This window comes from Chrysemys picta, chromosome 1 (genome assembly GCF_011386835.1).
Source record: "Chrysemys picta bellii isolate R12L10 chromosome 1, ASM1138683v2, whole genome shotgun sequence".
In the NCBI taxonomy this organism is placed as follows: Eukaryota; Metazoa; Chordata; order Testudines; family Emydidae; genus Chrysemys; species Chrysemys picta.
Window position 1 is genome coordinate 187906976 of NC_088791.1, and position 19459 is coordinate 187926434.

General features: G+C 41.9%; 2 long non-coding RNA genes across 3 annotated transcripts in view; both read right to left on the reverse strand.

Annotated features, from left to right (window-relative positions):
* LOC112059898 (uncharacterized) overlaps positions 1 to 10255 on the reverse strand; it is a 47356-nt gene extending 37101 nt beyond the window's left edge. The window contains exons 1-2 of one of the 2 annotated variants that reach the window (XR_010594527.1): positions 9939 to 10255; positions 1719 to 1752 (exon numbers count right to left, since the gene is read on the reverse strand). This is a non-coding gene — a long non-coding RNA (uncharacterized LOC112059898). The remainder of the gene's footprint in view (positions 1 to 1718; positions 1753 to 9938) is intronic. The other variant, XR_002889164.3, reaches the window with a different exon arrangement.
* The window catches only part of LOC122174231 (uncharacterized), a 923450-nt gene that overhangs the window by 613013 nt on the left and 290978 nt on the right, over positions 1 to 19459 (reverse strand). The window lies entirely within an intron of this gene.

Here is a 19459-nt window from a genome sequence, read left to right on the forward strand (position 1 = left end):
AGCTGGAGGACAAGTTCACTGGACCATTAACACTGTTTTTTTCAATAAGTCTTGGAGTACAGGGGAAGTTCCAGAAGACTGGAAGAAAGCTCATGTTGTGCAATTTTTTTAAAAGGTTAAATGGGATGAAATGGATAATTATAAGCCTGTCAACTAGATATTGCTCCCAGGCACAATAATGGAGCAGCTGATGGGGCATTGATTAATAAAGAATTAAAGGAGGGTAATGTTAATTGATGCAGATGTGACCAGGGTCCTAGTGGGGAGCCAGCTGTGGTCACTCAAATAGGGTGAACTGCAAAGAATGGGGCAGACAATCCCCCAAAAGCTGGTAGATATTCCAATACTTAGATTCACCAAACCAGCACAAAACAGATTCTTTATTACCTTACTGGTTACTCAGAAGTCCAAACAACACAGTTCCCTTAAAGTAATCCAGCCTCAGGTCCCCATCCAGGTACCCACGTCAAATATGATGAAAAGTTCTGTAAATCTTATTTCATCATATAAAAGAAAAGGTTCTACCAATCCCAAAGGATTGCACACATTGCCTCCCAGGTTACTGAATATTTCAGATCTTACTCAAATACACACTACAGCTGATTCTTATTAGAATGTATTAAAAAACAAAAGAGAGAGATTATGGTTAAAAGATCAATAACATATAGAAATGAAATCAATCCATTGAGGTTCAGATTTGTAGCAGAGATGGTGAGCTTTGTAGTTGCAAAGAGTTCCTTTAGAATTAGTTCACAGGTTATAGTCCAGTGTCCAAATATCATATTCAGGGCATACCAGCAGAACTTGCAACTCAAACTTCCCCTGATGATGCTTCAGCAGATCTGAGATCACAGAATCAGTACCCAAGGATCTTTTATACAAATTCATGTCTTTTGACAAGTTGGAGTTCAAAAGGTAACTAGCATGACTTTGAAGGAGGTCCATCACCGGTACTCAGCTATAGAATTAACATAAGGCAATTTGCTTGTTCCTCCACCCTTCACAGTACATTTAAAAGAGAGATGAATACCGAGATATCCTGTGTTTACAATTTATTTACATGATAGGATGTTCTTTTGACCTCTGAATTATCAGAATACAGCATAGACAGGGACTGTTGATTACATTGTCCACCTTACTCATACATATGTATATACAGAAAAACACAAACATCATCGCCTCACATGTCACAGAAAATCAATATGGATTTATGGAAAATATATCCTGTCAAACTAACTTTGATCTTTTTTGAGGTGAGATTACAAGTTTGGTTCATAAACGTAATAATGTTGATGTTATGTAATTAGACTTCTAGAAGCTGTTTGACTTAGTATTGCATGACATTTTGATTAAAAAACTAGAATAAAAAATTAACATGGCACACATTAAATGGATTAAGAATTGTCTAACTAATAGGTTTCAAAATGTAACGTAAACAAGGAGTTGTCATCACATAGGTGTGTTTCAAGCCCCAAAGAGGTCAGTTTTTGGCCCTAAGCTATTTAACACTTTTTTTTAAGTGACTTGGAAGAAAACTCAAAATCATCATTGATAAAGTTTACAAGTGATCTAAACATTGGGAAATTGGGAAATAATGAAGAAGACATGTCACTGGTACTGAATGATCAGGATCACTTGGTAAACTGAGCATAAGCAAACGAGCATTTTAATGTGACTAAATGTAAATGTCTACATCTAGGAAAAAAGAATGTACTTACAGAATTAGGGATACTATCCTGGGAAGCAGTGATTCTAAAAAAAAAAAAAGAAAAAAAGAATTGGGGGTCATGGTGGATAATCAGCTGAACATGAGCTCCGAATTTGGCAACATGACCAAAAGAGCTAATGCGATAAATTGGGGTATCTCAATTAAGAAGAGAGAGATTATTTTACCTCTGCCTTTGGCACTGCTGTGACCTTTACTGAAATATTGTGTTCACAGTTCAAGAAGGATGTTGATAAATTGGAGAGGGTTCAGAGAAGAGCTACCTGAATGATTAGTGGATTAGAAAACCTGCCTTATAGTGATTGATATCTTTATGTCTATCTATTTAGCTTAACAAAGAAAAGGTTAAGGGGTGACTTGATTACAGTCTACCCATACCTACATAGGGTACAAATATTTAATAATGGTATCTTCAAACTAGCAGAGAAAGGTCTAACACAATCCAGTGGCTGGAAGTTGAAGCTCGACAAATTCAGGTTGGAAATAAGGCATACATTTTTGACAGTGAGGGTAATCAACCATTGGAACAACCTACCTAAGGTCATGGACGATTCTCCATCAATAGTCATCTTTAAATCAAGATTGGATTTTTTCCCCTAAAAAATATGTCCTAGGAATTATTTTGGGGAAAGTTCTATGGCTTCTGCTATACAGGAAGTCAGCCTAGATGATTATAATGGTCCCTTTTGGCCTGGGAATCTATGAAACTCAGTTAAATGGAGGTACGTAAAAAACTCCACCACCCATGTTTATAATATATAAGCTGTCTGTGGTTCAAATTAAAAAAAGAAGCCTTTTTCAGCCACTGAGGACCATTTAAAAATTTCCCCTTTTTGTAACATTTAGGGCAGGGGTCGGCAACGTTTGGCATGTGGCTAGCCAGGGTAAGCGCCCTGGCGGGTCGGGCCAGTTTATTTACCTGCTGACGCGGCAGGTTCGACCGATCGCAGCCCCCACTAGCCACGGTTCACCGTCCCAGGTCAATGGGGGCGGTGGGAAGCCGCAGCCAGCACATCCCTCGCCCTGGCGAGCTGCGTGCCAAACGTTGCCGACCCCTGATTTAGAGAGTACTTGAGGAAAATATAATATTCCTTTTTATAAATTAGCATACTCTATAAAAGTCCATTTCTTTTCTTTTCTTTTCATTGCTAATGGCAATGTATACTAAGTATTATGCTCATGCAGTATTAACAAGATATACATATACTCAGTGTAGAGAGTGACTGATATGGTGGCTAAGTATATACAACCACCTACTGTGCAGCGTACAGTCAGAACTTAACTTAGCTTCCCAGTGATGGCCACGTGGCTTACCCAAACCATAGTTTTTCCTTTTGCTTCTAGAACAGTAAGTTTATTTTTATTTATGCCAGTCACTATGGGCCCAGTCCTGATCCCACTGAAATATGTGAGTTGTGCCATTGATTGCAATGAGATCAGGATGTGACCCTCTAACATCGCGCTCCTGTGGTTGACTAGGATGTTTTAAAACACTCTAAAAAATCAAATAACCAACCATAACATCCTGTGAAGACAAACACCACAAGTGGTACCTAGTGGTTGGGTGGCAGTTTGTTTCATTTCCAGGCATTCCCTATTCTTACAACCTCTCCACAGTGGTCTGTCCTTTCAGTAACTCAATCCTCCAACCAGGGCACATTTTTGAGTCCACCCCTTTCAGGTTATATAAGAGTCCAGTAACAGGGATGTCTTTGGGATTAAGCAAGGGACCCCCTTGGGTCAAGGCCTTGTGGTCCAAACCCCTGTATCTTTAGGGTCTTTCCCCAAGACCCAACAGTTTCCCTACCAAGGGCTAGACTTCTACAGTTGTCCCTCTTTAAGGTTTGGTAGGAAAGCCCAAGCTCGCCCAATGGTAGGCAGTCAAGCCCTGCACCTTGTGGCTCTGTGCAGCTACCTCCCTGGATCACTTCCTACCAATCCCCTCTCTTCTCACAGGGTAAAGTAAAGAACTACGACACAAATATAAAGTTTATAATCTTCAGAGAATCACAGGTCCCTTCTCTGTAGGCTTGGTCAGGTAACTATAGCAGACTGCTATGTTCTGAGCACCTTGGAAGGCATGTGTCCCTATAGCACTATAAAAACAACTTTACAATTGCTGGACCCAGGTCTAAGAACCATGCTTACGCATCCATACTGCACTGTGCAGAGCTGAGTCACACCTCTGCTTCTGGGAGTATAACCCAGGGCTCCTAGCATCCTCGCCGGCCATTCTAGGCCTTGGATCATGGAGTATTGTGGGAAAGCTTGTGTGCCAATTCCACAGTACTTGAGTGGAAGTTGTCTTAGCCTGCCAACACATCCAGCTGAGCTGTCTTTGAAACTTCCCATTCTCACCAACCAGAGCCACCAACAAAGTTCAAGCACCAGTGGAAGAACTTGTCCAGCTTGTGTTTTCACACCTATTCCAGCAAACAGGCAGAACATCCTTGAGAGACTGGTGGACACTTTTGTGGTGTTTTTTGACCTACTGAAGGCACCTCTTGGAGGGGGATACCAACATGGCAGATTACATCTGGCTAATCCTGCTTGTGGCTCTTCCCATAGCCACAGATTCCCCATATGTAGACTGCAGCTTCTGGAGCAGGATCATGAGCACAGACTGGTGATCACATCATCATGTGGACTTAATATGATCAGCAATGGGTCCAGAACTTTTGCAGGCATTGCTGGATCTTTGCAGTGCATCAGGACACATGCCTTAGAGAAGCCATGCCAGTTCAGAAGCAAACTGTGATAACCATCTAGAAGCTAGCTACCCCTCAGAGTGCTATAGATGCATGGCTAACCAATTTGGTGTTAGCACATCAGCTCGGGGAGGTGGTGGCAGAGATTTGACAAGCATTCAGGACTGTGATTTACCCAGACAGTGGGGGAATAAATAACATCCCTCAACTAATTGCTGGTGTTGAGAGAATGGGCTTTCCAAAGTGCACTGGGGGTCATCAGTGGGACTTGTGCCCATAGTTTGTCCTCTACCGGGAACCCATGAAAACATTAACTGCAAAGGATACAACTCCAGAGATTAACTAGAATTCAGTTGTGTTCCTCTTGCCAGCTAGTAGCACACTTGGTGCAGGGTTTCTACTCATTGGTAGCCATAGCTAATATAGGAGACTGTCAAATGCATTTCCAGGTGAATGGTTAACATGGAAAGGAAGAGTTAAACACTGAGCAGCTGTATGCAAGTAAGTAGGGTTGCTTCCAGGTCCTGGGACTCATGTGGGAAATTTGGGGGCAGAAGGGCCAAGAAACACAGGCCCAGGGACTGTAGGATAGCATTGGCAGACTTTTTATATACGAGTCTGGAGATGCAGTTTTAAGCTATATCCACACTGAAAAATGATGGGGGGTGGGAGATGTTGGACCTGGGGTCCTGATGCATGCTGACCTGACTCAAAGATTTGTGTGTGGACCGCAGGGCATAGTTTGGGCCGGAATCACAATTTAGTTTAGATTTACCCCTAGAGGTTCCATATACCACTACCAGTTCCCTGAGCTTCTATATACTGTCATCTATTTCCTGAGCTAGGCAGTCCCCTGAACTTTAGTTTTTAAATTATGTTTAGTTTTATATGTTACTTGCCAAATTTAACAATTAACCTGCACAACTTTGGTTTAAAATCAGGCAGCTGAGTTTTTACAAGCTTAGCAGTCAAGTTTACAGGACTGTTTAATTTTCTTTATGAGTTCTCATTAAAAGTCTCTATTCAGAAAGAATTAAAGTACTTCAGATTCAGTGGACCATGGAACAGATCCTCAATTATGGAAAAGTAACTTTGTTCCACTGTAGTGGCACAAGGCTTTCCTGAAGCCAGTTACTCTGCCAAGGGTATGTATCCTGCTTGGGAAAATCCTTAGCTGGCATGGAGACCATAGCAGTTCCTATGATCATGATCCTCTCTAGAGCTGAGGAAACAAGGGAGCATTGCCAGGAGAATCCCTGTGCCCAAGGAATGCCTGGCTACCACAAGCACAACAGTAATGCCAGGAGATTCTAAGCTGTGCTAAAGGACTAGCCTAGTTCAAACCCAGGGTTAGTGGGCGAAGCATCCTTTACAACACTCTTTCCACCTCCTGCCTCTCACCTGTGGTCACACTCTCTTTGGCTGCATCCTAGTATCTGTGCCCATGTTTGGTTACTATATTTAAGAATTCTGTAAATATTTACACTAGTCTGACAGAGAAGATACAGATAAGCATTTCCAAAAGAGGAGCAAAGGGCCACATTCTGCTCCTTGATACCTCGCTGTAAACCCAGAGCAGCTCCATGGCTACAGTCTAATGTTTTGCTAGTGTAAACAGAGCAGAATTTGGCTTTATACCACTTCATTCTTCTACAGTCGTCTTCTTATCCGATGCAGAGCTTGCCAATCCAATTTGCGGCAGCCTCATCAGCTAAGTGCAGAGCCCTCAGACTACCTTCAACTCTGGTCGTAGAGCAGACATCAGTGATGCGTGACATTGTCTGACTTTGGTCACAGCTGCATGTCATGGCTGGCTGCACATTGACCCTGGCCCATTCGAAATTGGTTCAGCTGTCTGGCAAATTAAAGCTAGGTACACATATGGTCAGATCATTTATCAGAGATTGGTTTCTGTCCTCAGCAGCAGACCTTTCTTGATGCCACCTCACCATTGCAGAGAAATCTGGGCTGGGCAAGTGGGCCCACAATGGGCGCCCTGATGATAAGTGCACTCTTGGGTGGTCTAAGAGCTCTGTGTAGAGCGGTGGGCTCGTGTTTGCACTTATCTTCTGAACCATTCTGGCTGCAGCAGCAACATGATGGCTGCATGGAGGAGTGATGTTGCCTAGCACGGGGAGTCACAGCACTGGTGTGAATCTAATCATCCCAGGTCCGACATGCATGGATGAGTGTAGTTGTGTGTCAACTGACTTGCCATGAGATGAATTAAGCCAGACCAGAGCACAGTATTCTGCTGCAGAATAACAGAGGGTTAAACCAGATGATTGGAGAGTTTGAGCATTTGCTCCCCATGAAGTGCTGGCCAATTTCCTTAGCAGGTTATTATGTATTCTCACCTTACCCTCAGTTTTTCTCAAATGGTTAAGATATATGAAAGACCTACCTAGGGTTACTCTGAGGTAGTCTGGGTCAGGTTCAAGCGATGACCATTGAGAAAGATATTGGGCTGCTCTAGCATAGTAAAGATGGAACACATTCAAAACTGCCTTGGTCACACTTAGTTGTAAATGGCACTGATTACAGTATTCAGCCATCTTAATCAAGTCAGCATACAGGGTGTCTTCAAGTTTGGGGAATAACAGTGTGTGGATGCCTAAGCAAATGTCATCTGCACACGTGAACCTGCAGAACTGGATAAGCAGAAAGTCATTGGTGTACAGGCTGAAAAGCATTGGTGCCAGCACAGAGCCTTAGAGGAGACTGTTGGTTTGTTTTTTCCACATGCTAACCCTGTCTCCCATGTGCACTTGAAAATTTGTGTTGCAAAGGAAAAGGTCAGTGATGTTGACTACCCATGTTGGGAGTGCTCTTGACAATTTGACTAAGAGTCCTGTGTGCCAGACTGTGTCATATGCTGCTATTGTTGTGCACCCCATGAGTGCTCAGTTCTCATACCAGAGAAACTGGTGATCCAGCCAGCAGACTGCATTCAAAGTCCTTTCTAATGTTGAATCTCAATCACTTGCCAGCCAACATTCCTGATGCATTTCTGGCCCCGCAATGTTCAAGCCATCAGGCTAGCCCTGAGAATACTGCAGATCAGTGTTGAGGGATTGTCGGTAGCAGCATTATCAGGGATTCTTCTGCAGTTACTTGAGTATTCTCTAACATACACATTCTAGGAGGTGTGACAATGACTACTTTTAGTTAAAGTTGTACAACTTTTTCCATTTCAGTCACTCATAGCTTTTCTGAAACATTCACTTTTAGAACTGAATTTTTTCATGCGTGTTCTTTCCCCAAACATGATAAAAAAGCAGTTTTTCTTCATCCATTCTGAAGTAAAGGAAAGGGAAAAACAAACACTTTTATTAAAAAATCCTGCAATTTTTTTTTAAAGATAAATCAACAAAAGGGATAGCTCCAGTTTTTCCTCAAGCTCTCCTGGATTCACTTTAGTTCCATGAATTTTTTTGCATTAAAAAAAAACTGGAACCCCCAAGTAAACTAAAGAGCCATCAAACTATGATGCCAACCCTGATAACTAGTAAAGTTTAATCTGAACACACACAAACAACTCAGTGGGTCTTGCTCAGCCCTGTTCTGTACCACAGACTGTCCCTAGTTTATAAGGGACACTGCTTTTTGGTTGATGGAGATGGTTTCTACTTCTGTTAGATACCTTCCAACCAAAATTCCCTATGCTACTTGCTATTATTTATATCATTCCTGGGTTCAAAATATTGCACATATTTTAACATTTGAAACTATTATTTCCCCCCGTCCCCCAAGATAAAATTACTTGAAATTGGAGTATGTTCTCCTACTTAACCTAAATCCCATAAATCAGTGTCACAATAACTCTGTTATAGTGTTGGAGAGGAAAGGTACAGTTTTCTTTAGTTAGGTATCCCCAAATTCATTTAAAACTAATCGTCTCTTCTTAAATTAGACTACTACAATGACCTGTCTCCACGTAGCCACCTAGGGAGTAAGACAATGTAAGTTCTGTCTATTTTAAAGCTTCATTTTACATAGTGTATTACGGCAACTTGGAGTAAGTTATGTTACATGAATTTATAATCTTTAACAAAGTTAATGAAAGCCTCAGAAAGAGTACCCTAATTAAAGAAAAAGTATTTATGGTATTTCCCTCATAGTGCATATTTAGCATAAGCAAGACTGATTAAGTAGGGATGTTACTTGCTTTCTCAGTATGTATCTTTACCATAGGCATATGCTGAAATCCAAATGATAGGTCAAATACACCAGTGAAGTTTTAATAAAAACAGATGCCTAAAAGTTCTTAGAGCAGCTACATCTGCCCGTAGTTTCACATGTGGAACATCTTCTCATTGCTTAGCAGCACATCACTCCCCCAGTTCCAAGAAACCAGGGGCCTCTTAAAACAAAGTTGAAAAAAGAATGGCTTGCTAGTCCGCTGGCAATATATCTGCATTTTTAAGCTAGCCTGGATATAGAGAAGAGCTTAGTTTTTGCTATGTGACTGACCCCTCTTAGCCAAGTTCATAGCAGTGTGAGCTATCAAAAATGACAGACTGTTGGCAAGCACTTGCATGATTTTGGGCCAGAATCTCTTCCAAGCCCAGCTGGAATCAATTAAGCTAAATAATAGTTCTTGCAAGAACTAGTTCCTACCACACTCTTCAGAAATTGCTTAGTGTTCAGATGTAAATACTGTTAAGTTCATACATTGCCTTTCCCTCCCCCATTCAAAAGAAACTGTGACAGAACTAAAACTCTGAGATTACCAAGGCAAGTTTATGGAGAGCCAACAAGTAAGACACAGGTGATATGGGTGGGTGAACACTTGTCTTCTGGATCAGCACTGTGAAATCCACTGTTCTATACACTAATATTTTAGACTCACTAATGCATGTATGCACCATTATAAGTGGAGGTGACATAACCCATATTTGGGTAATACATTTATATGACTAAATTCTTATCAAAATCTGGACTGCAAGACTAATATTTTGAGTAACTGACTAAGAAAACATTTACAGTGCTCTAACTTGGGAAGACTGGCAGGCTCAGGGAACGGGTAATAGGATATGGAACCTTCCCTGCTAGATCATTGGTTCGGTGGTGACCTGGTAATGTAATATTATTATAATGATGCCTGTTCTTTGGGCATTATGAAAAATCAGTTTATGGTCTCATTTCTGAAAGCAAAGAAAAATATTAATTAGTGTAATTCTTTTCTTGCTGGTGTGGGGAAAAGCAGAAGATGTCCATTTTATTATCAAACTATTTTGCACACCATAGCATAGGCACCTGCCACCCAAATGCCCCCTTGTAGCCAGGGGTTGCCTCTTCAGTGCCTCCCCCTCAGTTTCTCCCTCTTCAGAGCTCTTTATGAACTCACTCAATTCTCCATAGTTCAACCAGTCCCCTCTCGGAGTTCAATTTATTGAGTTCTCGGGTGCATACAGCTCCTATGGCTCCCAAGCCCAGTTCAATGTCTCTCTTAATTAATCCCAAATAATATAAAACACAAACTCACATATTTTCCAGCCTACCTGTTCTTCACAGTCTCTCTCCGGTTTGGCAGGGGTCTCTCCCAGGCCTCCCTGCCAGGAGAGCTCTCTCTCCCTCTCTGCTGCTGCTGCTTCTTCTTCTTCGGCATACCCCCTGTTTACTTAGAGCCCTGCAGAAGCTTTCTTGCTCCCTGCAGCATCTCCAAACATAACTCAATCTCCTGGCTTCCTCCTCTTACTGCACCTTCCTGCTTTCTTCATATGGGGATCAGCTGACTCAGCCCAGGTGTGGGCTCATCCTGAGATCAGGGCTGGCTTAGCCCCAGGCTCTCCAGTGCACACACACACTTTTTCCACATAAAAATGTCTGGATTTTTTTTTTTTTTTTTTTTTTTTTTTGTAGCTCAGTAGTCCAGTTCTTTGACTGGCATTCATGCTGAAGCTTTGCAACCAAACACACCAATTAGGAATATAGAGAAAATATGCAGGTTTGTTAAAACCTTGACAAGCACAAAATTTGGCCTTTCTAAGGCAAAGGGAAGACCATTTTCTCTCTAACAAAAATAAGGAAAATCCAGCTTTTGGACAGAATGTGGGATGCCTTTGGGTGATAGGTCTCCAAAGCCCAGAGTAACCCTAGCAAAGCCCTGGTTCTGCAAGGTACATAAGCACATGAATACTCCCCAGTGGGACAGTTCAGACGCTTAAAGTTAGGGATATGCTTAAATACCTTGTTGAATAGGAGCCCAAAATGTTAATTGCCCAGCCCCACTCTGGAACGTCATGGTATTCTGTAACTCCTTGAATAACAACTGTCTTTATTGACATTCTCACCCAACTTCAAGGCCCCAGAACAGCCCAGCAAAACTTTTTGGAAATAATCAGTTTAAAAAAAAAGATCTGCAGACTAAGTTATTTGCCATTTTACACCTTTGCAGTCCAATGGAGGATTCACAGCACTGGTAGGCTTTCACAGGTGTAATTTCAGATCCTAGGTTGAGTTGGCAGGATTGCACTTAGGAAAATAAACATCCTTTTACTTGTGAATGAATAAATTTGATCTAGAGTCATTGAGAAACAGACAAATGTCAAAGAATCCCACAATGTCTCCCCCCCCCCCCCAAAATACTTTTCAGGGTAGAACCATGCTTTAAAATTTTCGTTATAGTAATGACTAATCTTACCATTTGCATCCCATCCCCACCCCCCTGCCCCAGTTCTGCTGAGGCTGGGAGAAAAGTGCACATCATTCCCTCAGCATCTAGTAAGGCTAACAGTGGACTGATAACACAAGAAGGCCCATATTACCTTTCCTCACAGACTCACCCCTGTGATGGGGATTTCCTTCATAGCAGGGATCGGCAGCCTTTGGCATGCGGCCTGCCAGGGTAAGACCCCTGGCGGGACGGGACGGTTTGTTTACCTGCCACATCAGCAGGTTCGGCGGATCGCGGCTCCCACTGGCTGCAGTTCACCGCTCCAGGCCAATGGGGGCTGCGGGAAGCAGCATGGGCAGAGGGATGTGCTGGCCGCCCTGGCGAGCCGCGTGCCAAAGGTTGCCGATCCCTGCGTTATAGGAAACTTGCTGGGGCCAGCTGCTTTCGGTACCATTCTACTGTAACTGCTCTAACAGGGAGACGGGAGTGTGTGTGCATAGAGGGACATAAGGCAGGCCTGTAGTGCAGAACCATCCGCTGGCCAAGCAGGCACTGCAGGTGCTCTTTGCCTCAACGTCTTTCCCTCACCAAGGTTCTCCATCTCTCCTGGGGAGTCACATATCTCATCCCACTAGTTGAGTTCAGTCTCCTTTGGGGGGGTAACAAAAGGCCAGACAAACAAAAGGTTCTTCTACCCTATTTGGGCTCCTCTTCAATGGTGCCTTCTAGGCTCAGTTCCTAGCCCCTTCTGGGCTCCTTTGAAGTCTCTCCACTCTGGCATAGAGCACTGACTCCCAGGCTACTTCCCCAGAGTCTTTCCAGGCCCTACTTCAGGACATTGCACAGGAACCCAGCTAGCTCCCTGTAGTTCTTCTACCAAACTGGGTTTTCTCTGCATTTTTTTTAAATGAGGCCCAGGTATTTTCAGGCTGTCACCTGACCCCAGTTAGTGCAGCCCCCTTAAGCTGGGTGACAGCTAATTATGGCACAGGCAGGGCTGATTGATCCAGGCTGGCTAGTCCCAGGCTTGCTGACCTTTAAAGGGGAAGTCCACCCTGTTACAGGGACAAGGATACAGTCCAAGTTAATGGCTTTAACCTCCTGCTCTTTTCCCAGGATCCATGTAGCTCCCAGGGATGGGGGAGAGGAGGTAGTTGTAGGTGGGCTCTGCAGCCTCTTCCATGGGTGTCAAAGCCAAGGGCCAGACAAAACAGAGACAAACTGCCCTGGAGAGAGCCTCAGGAAGGTTTCCTTCCCTGTAGCCCACTCCTGTGGGTTTTACCATAGAAGGGTGTGATCAGGACCAATAATAATAAAAATACAGGCAGACATTCAACTGTAAGAACGCATTAACGGCTTGTGTACACATACAATTTGTACTGCTTTAATTATATAATAAAGTGATACAGCCCCTCTAGTGTGGACATAGGCCTATATAAAAATGCCTCTCCTGCTTCAGCTTATTCCTGTACAAGAAGGGAATAAGCCATTCTAGTATAATTATATTGATATATGTTTCATGGGCAGACCTTCTGTGGTTAAAAACAAACAAATTAAATGTAACATCCCTGACTGAAATAGTTCTATCAGCAAAACTTTCAAGTGTAGACCAGGCCATACACAGGTAATGTCACCCTACGCAAGGGGAATTACAGTTGGGCAGCTTCCCAGCTGTTGCACAAAGGGACCAGACCAGGAACCATGGAGCTTGCTCATTATTTTATATACCTCTATCATATCATCTCTATCCTCTGTAAACTAAGCAACCCTCATTTATTTATTTATTCTTAATAAGATTCTCACACCTCTGAACTGCTTCTGTTTTTGCTGTATCGTTTTTGAGAGAACATGACCAGAAGTGTACATAGTATTCTGGATGACATAGCATTTACTGAACTGTATAAAACTATTATGATATATTCAGCATTATTTTCTAGCCCACCCCTTACACATTCTAACACTTTTGGTTTCTGGTTGCCATTGCACACCAAGCACAGGTTTTCATTAGATTCAGTGATAGATAAGAAGCCAGGAAAAGAGGAGCATAAGGATAAAGAAAGTTAAGACTCAGCTTCAATATTTTAGATCCTCTAAGGATTATAGGGAAGTGATTAGGAAGGTCAAAAAATAGGCATTGCAACAGCTGAGACAGGAAGTGATTAAGCCAAGAATAAGGATTTCTGCAGACTCCATGTTAAAGAAAGGAAAAATTCTGGCAGTTTTCCTGACATGGCGATAAACAAACATATGGACAAATGTGATACGGGGAAAAATGTATACATTTACAGTTAAGAATAACTCCACTATTTCCAGGCATGTAAGCAATATAAGGGTCTGACCTGTGGATAATGAATTGCATATATGAGAGAAAAAGCATTTGTACGCAGATTACTTCAGTCTTTGAAGCATTCCTTAATAAGAAGTTACAGCACAGCAAGGAACTGTCAAGAGTGAAAGGACTAGTTTGTGCTGTCAGTAACATCAGTCTAAATCCATCATTCCATTAAATGTCATAGAGCTACTAGTGTAACTGAGAGCAGAAACTGGTTCAAGAAGGAAAAAAGGTGGGGGGGAGGAAGGAGGAGAAAGCAACCTAAGAGTTAATCAAGGCAGATGCAGAATTATTAAGTCATCCACACATGTCCATTGTCAGTCTTGGCTATTGTATTGGTAAAGAGAAACGGGCCAAGGACAGACTCTGGCAAGGCATAATAAAGGTGGAGAGAGAGAAGAAGGGGAAGATGTAAAGTATCAACCATAAACAAAAGAGGAGCGGTTTGAGAGGTAATATTCAAAACCATAAGAGTGCAGTAGGCAAAAATGTTTGATCTAGATGCTCAGTAATGATTTACAGTATTAAAAACCTCACTGAGACAAAGTCGGATGTCAAGAAAGTAGGAGCTGTGATCAGAGTTAGGGAATAGGGCCTGGATCTAGAAAGGGGCTTAGACGTTGCAAGACTCAACCTTGTGGCCGCTAACTTTAAGGGGCCTAGAACGATCACAGGAACAACATTCACAAATTCACTTGACTTAGGCATCAAGGGTCCTTGTAAAATGAATGGGGAGAGAAAGGCTCCTAGGTTTCTGTCTGTGATTAACACCACAATATACAAAGGGTTAGGCTAAGGAGTGTGGGAAGATTAGAGAGCACACCTCAAACTCAATTGATCCACTTCCATAAAAAAGGCGTGTGTGCACCCATGTGTGTGCACCTCCAGGGTAGGGCTCTTTATGATTCCAGAGCCTTCTTAGCAGGGCTGGCTCCAGCATTTCTGCCACCACAAGCAAAAAAAAAAAAAAAAAAAAGCCGCGATTGGCGGCGGCAGTTCGGTGGCAGGTCCTTCGCTCCTAGAGGGAGTGAGGGACCTGCCGCCCCCGAATTGCCGCACATGCTGCCCCTCTCCCTTGGCCGCCCCAAGCACTTGCTTGTTAAGCTGGTGCCTGGAACTGGCCCTGCTTCTTAGACCCTACCTGTATGTTCCTTTCAGTTTTTGTAATGGGCTTGAACCACTTTATATTTGCCTGGCTAAAACAAGGAAAAGGCTAGAGAACTTGCATTCATCTTAAATCAAAGCTGAGCCTCTCCTTGACATGGCCCAAAGTCTGACTACATTAACAAGGGGCTCACTCAAACCCCTCCAGCTTAGTTTAGCTAAACTTAGATGGTGTTGTCATCCCCTGGTCTTTACAGTATCTATATAAATAGAAAAAGGTTTAACAGAGGCACAAATGAGATTATAACTCACTTCATTTGCAAGCTCATACTAACTGAAGTAGCGGAAGTAATTAAAAGCACTTACACTTAAATACAGAACGCTGCAGGCAAGGATATGTTTAGAAAGCAGATAAAATAAAATCCATTTTAAACAGGAAATGATAAGCAAGGAAATCATTTTATAGATCCCTTAACATTTTATAAAGCAACATGAATTTTAGATTTCCGTGGGCTGTTACATTAAAATACTGCCTTATAAACTAAGTTTGCTGCTTAAATATTTTTTAAATTATGCAAACAAAAACATCACCTCATTTGTCAGTCTAATGAAGAAAGGTAAAAAGCAAAGGACACCCACAGTTTCCAAAATTAATCTATTTTTTAAAAAAACTTTCAGATAATTTGAATAAACACAGTGTTTAGAAAAGGGCTTTAGGCAGAACAATAATAAAATCATAAACCTGTCTGAGTAAAGACCACGCTATCTATTGTGGAATTTTCATTCAGCCCAAACATCAATATGTCACTTTGCACTCAAAAGGAAATATGCACAGATCAAAATAATACACCATAGGCCATCGCAAGTTTTACATTTGTTGTGAATGAATCTATACATACATACAAAAACAAACATACACACACACACTTTTGTTTATATGCAAACAAATCACAGTCATGCATCAGGCATGGGTGGGTTTTATTAAATGAATATTTTTGTATTGGATAAGAAGGCCCCTAAAAATACAAGAGCATAACCCAAGTCATAGTAGCTGTAGTTTTTAAACAGCAGCTGCCTCAAAGAGATAGCCACCATTACTGGATCGCTTCTACTCCCAAGCTGCTTCTATGGTCACTGTTTTCCACACAGTCTGATATTTCTGATTCATTCAATACCTTCTGCTACTTGAAAAGCTGCTGCCATGGCTACACATACGAATGAAACGTTTGGGGCTTAACTGTACAATCTGCATGGAGCCCAGTTTAGAGGCGAGTGTGGTGTTGCACTCCCAATGCCCAAGGTTTGCACTGGAAGAAATAGTGACTCAGTCTATAATCCAGCATTTTGCTGTGCATTTTGGCACTTTGATATAGAACCCTGCTATCCTATAGACCAGGGGTCGGCAACATTTGGCATGCGGCTCGCCAGGGTAAGCACCCTAGTGGGCCAGGCCAATTTTATTTACCTGCTGACGTGGCAGGTTCGGCCAATCGTGGCCCCCACTGGCCGCGGTTCGCCATCCCAGGCCAATGGGGGCGGCGGGAAGCGGCGCGGGCGAGTGATGTGCTGGCCACGGCTTCCCGCCGCCCCATTGGCCTAGGACGGCGAACCGCGGCCAGTAGGGGCTGCGATCGGCCGAACCTGCCGTGTCAGCAGGTAAATAAAACTGGCCCGGCCCGCCAGGGTGCTTACCCTGGCGAGCCACGTGCCAAACGTTGCCGACCCCTGCTATAGACATACTATATTTAGACAACATGGCTATGCTTGCTGGATTTGTGTTTACATAATAAATGAGACAAAAAAGTACACAGGAGAAAAGCTTCTTTGCACTTAAGGCCTGATTCCCCCTTTATTTATGCTTTGTGTATGGACTTGATTCCCTTTTCCTTACATCAGTTTTACATTGGTGCAGTTTCATTGAGTTAAGTGGAAGTGCTTCTGATTAACACTAGTATGAGTGAGAGAAGAATCAGACCCAGTGAATGCAAAGTGAATGTAAAATGCTGTGAAATAAGAATGATAGAGTGAAATTCTGGCCCTATTGGAGTCAATGGAAAAACTCCCATTGACTTCAATAGGGCCAGGATTTCACCCTTATGCTGCTACAGTCAATTCTTACCTGTATAAATTGACTATACAGGACTCAAGGCAATGGATAATCAGTCCCAAAAACAGTCTGTCCAAGAACAGTTCAGCCTTTGAGAAGGATATTATTGCCAATCCCAGTGATATCTGGGGAATTCTTCTGTTGACTATGTGGTGTGGCACAGGATATTAACCTTTAGAAATCTGTTTTGATTGCATTTACAATATATTATATGTAGTACATTTATAGCTAGCAAAGACTAGGACCATAATAAGCAATTTCTATAAGAGCAGGGAATTTTATCATTTTGGTCTACTATAGAAAATACACTAGGGTCAGAAAGATCTCTTCTCCCCCCCCCCCCATATATTTTAGGGTTTTTTTAATCTCCCTCCTCTGAAGCATCGAGGATGACCACAGCCAGGGTAGGGAGGGCTGGGGCTCTGAGGTGGCACCGAGCATTCTTTCTCTCTCTCTGGTGCTTGGCTGGCTGGCTGATTCTTGCTCACATGCTCAGGGTCTAACTGATCACCATATGGGGGGGTCAGGATGGAATTTTCCCCCAACTCAGATTGGCAGTGACCTTGGGGCTTTTTCATCTTCCTCTGCAGCATGTGGGTGCAGGTCACTTGCCAAGATTATCTGAGTATGTCTAATTTAATCTTTTCCCTGCCATTGGGAGGGGTCCCAAGCACTGGTGTACCTTGGTCTCTCCTATTCTCTGCCCGTGGCACATAATAGTTTAGTCTCCTATGGACTGTAATGTTTGGGCTTATTTAGGTTTTTGGGTTTAGTGTGTGGATGCTGGTGGTGGCCTGTGATATATAGGAGATCAGACTAGATGATCTGGTGGTTCCTTCTGGCCTTTTAAAATCTATGACAGTAGATGGCTGTACAAAAATTTACAATAGCTTAAAACTGAAAACATTTACAATCAGGTTTGAGGTGGGGTCTCAATTTGGAAATGGATTAATGCATACATCAAGGTAAGACAAACATATCGTACACGTATCTTTCTTTTCCTGTTTAATATAGCAATATGTCATGAAACTATATCTTATATCATGGCCTATATCTTATCTATACATGACACAGTATCCATATCCATATATATATATTGCATTTCATGCTGGAGTATCCCATAGTAAGTTACAAACTTCATGTCACTCCCCACTGAAAGCAGTCACCAGGAACATATTAATACTTTGAGCCAACATCACTACACTACTGAATTCAGCTTTACATTATGCACTTACTATTCCCCCCTTGCAAAAAATATTAATAAAAATATTTTGGAGGGAAGAATATATGCACCCATTGTCATTCATCTAAACCAATTCCCGCCTTCTACACTTTTAAACTCAGTCACACACAGAGTGTAAGTGTAGCTGGCAAATTTCCTGAAATGATCACAATCTTTACAATCATGACACACTTACAGTATACCTTAATGGCTCAATTCAACTCCCACGGAATGGCAAAACTTCTTTTGACTCAAGTCGGTGTAGAATCAGACCCTTCATGAGAGAGCCCCGCTGTATCACATTTTCATTAAAGATGCACAGGACTTAACACAGGACTTGCCACAGGAATAGGTCACTACACAGAATGCCCTCTTAAAATTTTCAATCACTTGCCCATGTACTATATGCTAAATATGTCTAACAGGATAGCATTTTTATGTAACATGTTTCTAAATCTCCTGTTCCCTGATGGGTTGGCCTCAACTTTACAAACTACTTCTGCTTCCCGCAAACAAACTTTGTTCGGTCACAAAACAAATCTTCTTGACTGAATGACCACAGGCCTGAAATTCACAGTTTGCAAACATCTGTACAAACAAAGTTTTATTCTTGTGAATAATCATGAGTACCAAATTAATTAATTAAATGCCAAGAACAGTCTCTACTTTAGCAGACTATTCCTGAACAGGTTTTTACACTGTTCAACCATCTCTAATTACAACAGTGAAAATCATAGGCTAAGTGATAAGCAATGATAGTAAACCTACACCTCTACCTCGATATAACACTGTCCTCGGGAGCCAAAAATTCTTACCGTGTTATAGGTGAAACCCCGTTATATCAAACTTGTTTTGATCTGACGGAGTGCGCAGCCCCGCCCCCCCAGAGCACTGCTTTACCACATTATACCCGAATTCATGTTATATTGGGTCATGTTATATGGGGGTAGAGGTGTGTTTCATTTATCAGATTATATATTTTTAAATTTGGAAGATAGAGCCAGAAAAAAAGCCATAATTGGACAGCATATGTGAGGTAATAAATCATTTTAAACAACATTAAAAATGGTTTCTTAATGCAAGGTAAACAAGGAACAGTTTAATAATGACCATGGAACAATCTAGGTGCAGTTAATTTCACTACCCTAGAAAATAATCGATAAACTACTCATTTCTTAATGGCTGACAATGGTGTTGTGCATCAGACTATACAATATAATATAACATTGTATGACTTATCTAATTTGCTCATGCTCAAATAATGGACTTATTAAAGGGAAAAAAATAAAATTGAGACTGTTTGAATGAAATATTGTTACATACATTTGGCAAATTCAGAGACAAAAGTAACAGTTATACATTAAACACAAGAAAATGTTCAGTGTTGAAAGCGATATGTAGTGTAAATTATTGTTGAAATATCTATTATCTGATATATATGTAGTATATGTTTAAATATTATGCTGACATACCACAGTGATGTGTGCATTAAAAATAGCTAGAAAGAAACATACTAAGGGCACGATCCAGTTCCTATTGGAGCCAAGGGTAAGATTCCCATTGACCTGACTAGGAGTTGGGTGAGGCCCTTAGGCCCTCAATACAAAAAGGTGTTTAAGTAAGTGTCTAACTTTATCTCTG